Source organism: Triticum dicoccoides, chromosome 1B, assembly GCF_002162155.2.
Source record: "Triticum dicoccoides isolate Atlit2015 ecotype Zavitan chromosome 1B, WEW_v2.0, whole genome shotgun sequence".
NCBI classification, from domain to species: Eukaryota; Viridiplantae; Streptophyta; class Magnoliopsida; order Poales; family Poaceae; genus Triticum; species Triticum dicoccoides.
Genome location: NC_041381.1, coordinates 190,899,577 through 190,906,000, shown reverse-complemented (window position 1 = coordinate 190,906,000; position 6,424 = coordinate 190,899,577).

Sequence of the window (6,424 nt, the reverse complement as noted above, 5' to 3'; positions counted from 1 at the left end):
GGCTCAAAGTGCTACATTCTTGATAAGCATCGTCGTTCTAAATTTGCTCCTAAGTCTCATGAGGGTTTCCTACTCGGTTATGGCCCAAACTCTCACACATACCGTGTCTACAACAATTTCACCCGAAAGGTTGAAGAAACGGTAGATGTGAAGTTTGATGAATCTAACGGCTCGCAAGTAGAGCAGTTGCCAATTGATGTAGTAGATAAAGATCCCTCGGAAGCAATCCAAGACTTGTCTATTGGGAAGATTCGTCCAACGGAAGTGAAGGAGAGTACCTCGTCAGTCCAAGTGGACGCTTCTACCTCACAACAAGGTGAACCAAGGGTTGATACAGAAGCATCCACAAGTGGGACACACCAAGATGAAGAAAACAAGGAAGTGCGCCAAGACGAACATCAACAACCTCCTTCTACACCGTGACAAGAGAACGACAACGCCAACAATGAAGAAAGCCAAGAAGAAGAACAAGATGAAGAAGATGTTCAACAAAGACACAAGCAAAAGCTGACACGAGTTCGAGCAAGAATTGCTAAAGACCATCCCGTCGAGCAAATCTACAATGGTATCCAAACCGGGAGAATCACTCGCTCTAAAACTCCTTTAGCTAACTTTTGTGAACACTATTCATTCATCTCTAGCATTGAACCTATGAAGGTTGAAGAAGCATTGGAAGATCCGGATTGGATAAATGCCATGCATGAAGAGCTACACAACTTTGAGAGAAATCAAGTTTGGACATTGGTTGAGAAGCCCGACAACAACCACAACATCATCGGTACCAAATGGGTGTTTCGCAACAAGCAAGATGAAGATGGACAAGTAGTTCGCAACAAAGCACGTCTCGTCTCCCAAGGCTACACACAAGTCGAAGGTATGGACTATGGTGAGACTTATGCTCCCGTTGCTAGACTTGAGTCCATTCGCATCTTACTTGCCTATGCTAATCACCATGATATCACCTTATACCAAATGGACATTAAAAGTGCTTTTCTAAATGGTGAAATAGAGGAGGAAGTTTATGTTAAACAACCTCCCGGCTTTGTTAATCCTAAGAAACCTAATCATGTTTACAAACTTCACAAAGCTCTTTATGGTCTTAAACAAGCTCCTAGAGCGTGGTATAAATGCTTAACCAAGTTCCTTATTGAAAAAGGCTTTGAAATTGGAAAAATAGATTCTACTCTTTTTACTAAAAGGGCCAATGGAGAACTATTTGTATGCCAAATCTATGTTGATGATATTATATTTGGTTCTACTAACCCTCATTTTAGTGAAAAGTTTGGGAAGCTAATGTCGGAGAAGTTTGAGATGTCTATGATGATGAACTCAAATTCTTTCTTGGTTTGCAAATCAAGAAAACTAAGGAAGGTACCTTTGTCTCTCAAACAAAGTACACCAAGGACTTATTCAAGAAGTTCAATATGCAAGAATGCAAAGGTATGACTACACCCATGCCTACTAGTGGACATCTTGATTTGACCAAAGATAGTGAACCGGTCGATCAAAAGGTTTTTCGCTCTATGATTGGTTCATTGTTATATCTATGTGCTTCACGTCCCGATATCATGCTAAGTGTGTGCATGTGTGCACGATATCAAGCCGCTCCTAAAGAATGTCATCTTAAGGTCGTGAAAAGGATAGTGAGATACTTAATCCATACACCAAATTTTGGCATTTGGTATCCTAAGAGGGCCTCTTTCGATCTTGTTGGCTACTCCGACTCGGACTATGCCGGTGACAAGGTTGATAGAAAATCCACTTCAGGTACTTGTCAATTTCTTGGTAGATCTCTTGTGTCTTGGTCTTCCAAGAAACAAAACTCGGTATCCTTATCCACCGCCGAAGCGGAATACATTGCCGCTGGTTCATGTTGTGCTCAATTGCTTTGGATGACCCAAACTCTTAAGGATTATGGGATATATGTGAAACATGTTCCATTACTTTGTTACAATGAAAGTGCTATCAAGATTGCTCACAACCCCGTGCAACACTCTCGAATTAAGCATATTGAAGTTCGTCATCATTTCATTCGAGATCATGTTGCTAAGGGTGACATTAGTCTTAAGCATGTTCACATCAAAAAGCAATTAGCGGAATTATTCACTAAACCACTTGATGAGAGAGTGTTTTGCAGGTTAAGAGGAGAATTGAACATCATTGATGCTTCAAACTTGGAGTAGGAACTCCATTGGATACATGCAAGATATGAGCTTATGACTAATCCTTAATATTTCTCTTATGATGATAATCTTATGTCTTGGATATATTTGCACCTTGCATGTTATCTAACCCATGTAGGTACTTGGATGAATCTAAGTCTATGAGATTGCAACTCACTCACATCTTGAGCAATCTCTACATCACCAAGTATCTACACAATGGTGGTTGAAGACAAGGAAGCACGAAACCATTCAAACATATCCTTTGACAAATTCAATGTTAAGTTTCATGATTGTCACTATGGATACACAAGTGCTCTTCCTTTCAAGAACTAACCCATGTAGGTAGATGAACTCAAATTCCGAATGGTGCTCCCAACTCTTGATGAGCTACATCAACCTTGAGCAACCCACACAAGTTCAACTACATGATCAACATCACCACCCAAGGTATGTTATTCCATCTTAGAGAAGCTTTACTCCAAGTCATGAGTCAAAGCAACTCGACAAGATGAAAATACATCAAAATGCTAAAATGAAAAATGGTAACCCCATTTTGAGCTTAAACGATGAGTATGACCTATGATCAAGTGATCTCACTTGACTCCTAAGTCACTATACTCTAACATAGGTGACTTTGTCGCCGACCATTTCTAGATGAAGTTCTTATGTGTTCTTTTTTGTGCTCTTGCATTTGTCTCATGCATATTTGTTTCCCCTTTAAAAAAACTTCATCTAGATTTCTTTTCTTTCTATTCTGTTCTGCATTCCCTGCATCCAATTCATTGCAAATCTTTCAGTTAATTCCTTGCAAATCCTTGTGAGATCTTACTTGTCTAGTGAGTTGAGGTGACAAGTGTTTTCTCTGGGATGAACTCGGTCACACCGGTGTCTTGTTTTTGGTCTAACCGACATCATTCGGTGCAACCGAAGCATACCACTCGGTGCCACCGATTTCACAACAGGAGAAACATTTTGCCATTTATTCTTGCACTACTTTTGATCCAGCTCCACTCAATGAATATTGTCCACTACCAGCATCACATTTTTATCACTGCTTTGTGTTGTGACTCAAGGACCAAACCCATTTACGACAAATTCCAGAAGGCCCTTCTTGGAAATTGATGTCAAAGGGGAAGAGAGATATCACATCAAAGCTTATCACTTCAACAGGGGGGGAGAGATATCTCCAGGGGGAGGGAATACTCAAGAAGAGAGTAATCTTCAAGGATCCCAGATGCTTGGTGTTCAAGAGGAGAGATGCCACATGTCTTCTTGAGGGGAAAGACATGTTCATATGTGCTTATTTGCATTAGCTCTGTTCATTTGTTTCTTTGAGCTCTGATTTTGCATTTTGCTCTGATTTTCTGTTCCCTATCTTCTCCCAGTATCCCATGCTAGATTAAGGGGGAGCAAGACATCTAAGGGAAATAAATTCCTTAAATTCATTGCACATCTTTACCTTTGGGGACATGTCTATATTCAATGTGGTACTTGGTACTCACTTTCTACATGTCATCCCAGTCTTGGTACTCTTGTGGTTTCTTTTGTTTGCTCTGGCCAGCAAGTGTAGATGTGTTATCTAACCTTATTTTCACAGGTTCATTCCATCCTAAGCCAACTCAAGACCATAAGGTAAGTATATGCATCACAATCATGTGTATGAGGAATTCTTGCTGTTGTACATACTGTTTGCAAGAAGGACTCATGAGCATGAAGGTACATTTCTCATACTCACATCATTTGCTCTGATGCATATAGCCAAGATACATGTAACTCATTGCTTACTCTGTCATGTTTATGCATTCACATGCTTCTATATTCCATACTCACATGATTGCATACATGTAGGGGGAGCCTATGCTTGTTACATGTCTTTCCAAAGCTTTACTTTCTATTCTCTATATCTTTACTTAAAGCTTTGATGTATGTTGTCATCAATTACCAAAAAGGGGGAGATTGAAAGCACAAGTGCTCCCTGGGTGGTTTTGGTAATTAATGTCAACATATTTCTTGTTGGACTAACACTTTTACCTAGTATGTTTTAGATGAGTTCAACAATGGAGTGGCATGGACTAAAGGATGTGGAACCCCTTCAAGATGCTAAGGACAAAGGATTGGCCCAAGCTCCAAGATCAAGACTCTACATTTTCTATTTTAGTGATCCAAGATCACATTGAGTCTATAGGAAAAGCCAATACTATCAAGAGGGGATGAGGTGTTGCTTAATGGATTGCTTGCTCAAAATGCTTAGTGATATGCTCCAAAGCCCTCAACTACTTTCTCACATCCACATATGTCCTAAACCAAAAGTCTAACTCGGCCCTACCGATTCTTTCTATCCGGCGCCACCGAGTTCAGATATCATAGCCACTGCCACAAACCCTAGGCAAATCGGTCTCACCGATAGGGATCTCGGTCTCACCGAGATGGGATTGTAATCTCTCTGTGTATGTCCATTACCAAAATCGGTCTTACCGAGTTTCAGCAATTGGTACTACCGAGATTACAATGCAAACTCTCTGGTTAACTCATTACCAAAATCGGTCCTACCGATTTTGTGTAATCGGTCAAACCGAGTTTGCCTGACCAACTCTCTGGTTAGCTTATTACCAAAATCGGTCTCACCGAGTTTGTGTAATCGGTCTCACCGAGATTATGTTATGCCCTAACCCTAACCATATCGGTCCTACCGAGTTGCATGTCGGCCCCACCAAAAATCCTAACACTCACTAGATTTGCTAAATCGGTCTGACCGAGTTTACCAATTCGGTCCCGCCGAGTTTGGCAAGTTGTGTGTAACGGTTAGATTTTGTGTGGAGGCTATATATACCCCTCCACCTCCTCTTCACTCGTGGAGAGAGCCATCAGAACAAACCTACACTTCCAACTTGTTGTTTCTGAGAAGGAACCACCTACTCATGTGTTGAGGCCAAGATATTCCATTCCTACCATATGAATCTTGATCTCTAGCCTTCCCCAAGTTTCTTTCCACTCAAATCTTCTTTCCACCAAATCCAAATCATGTGAGAGAGAGTTGAGTGTTGGGGAGACTATCATTTGAATCACAAGAGCAAGGAGTTCATCATCAACACACCATTTGTTACTTCTTGGAGAGTTGTGTCTCCTAGATTGGCTAGGTGTCACTTGGGAGCCTCCAACAAGAATGTGGAGTTGAACCAAGGAGTTTGTAAGGGCAAGGAGATCGCCTACTTCGTGAAGATCTACCACTAGTGAGGCAAGTCCTTCGTGGGCGACGGCCATGGTGGGATAGACAAGGTTGCTTCTTCGTGGACCCTTCGTGGGTGGAGCCCTCCGTGGACTCGCGCAACCGTTACCCTTCGTGGGTTGAAGTCTCCATCAACGTGGATCTACGATAGCACCACCTATCGGAACCATGGCTCAAAAATCACCGTGTCTCCAAATTGCGTTTGAATCCTCCAATCCCTTCCCTTTACATTCTTGCAAGTTGCATGCTTTACTTTCCGCTGCTCATATACTCTTTGCATGCTGGCTTGATACGTGTTGTGGTTGTTAAACTTGTGCCTAAACTCCACTTGAACTTAAGGAAGTTAAAAACTGCAACTTTTGGTACTTAGTGTCTAATCACCCCCCCCCCCTAGACACCTCTTCTCGATCCCTTTCAACGTGTGCTCCTCGCTCCTCACAGCGACCCCGCCAAGCGCATCCTGTTGCAACCATTGGGGTGTCCGAAAACCAAGACAAGACCAAGGGGCAAGGGGGTACGCTGGCGGTGGTCAGGCGATCGCAGGCCCTCTACTGGGGGAAGGGCTCTCGCGCCTTCCCCGACGGAGGACCTACCTCTAGACGATGCGCTTCATCGTCATGGTGGGCCCTGCGCCGTGAGGCGCGGAGGGATACGCGGTTGTGGCGCGGTTCACCTGCGACCCAAGGTTAGCGTAATCGTGTTCGAAAAAGGTTGACTGTAACCAGTGGTTGTTGCGTCAAAGGTGCTGCTGGGGTGCTGAGATGACTCGTGAGGGGTCCCTGTCCCTCGCGACCTTGGCGATCCTGATGTGCGGGCCAGTGCAGGAAGCATGAACGGGCTTCTCCCTTGCTCGTGCGACGCACCCGCCATTGGTGGTACCAGGATCCCAAGGGCTATTGGCCCGAGATCAGCCCCTGGGCCTCATGCTATGCCGCCCGCCATCTCCGAGGCCCTGGTCTGCCGGCTCGAGAGCGACTCCTCGCTGCTGTTGAGGTGGAAGCCGCCTGCCCCAGCTGCTCCCTAGAGACGCACC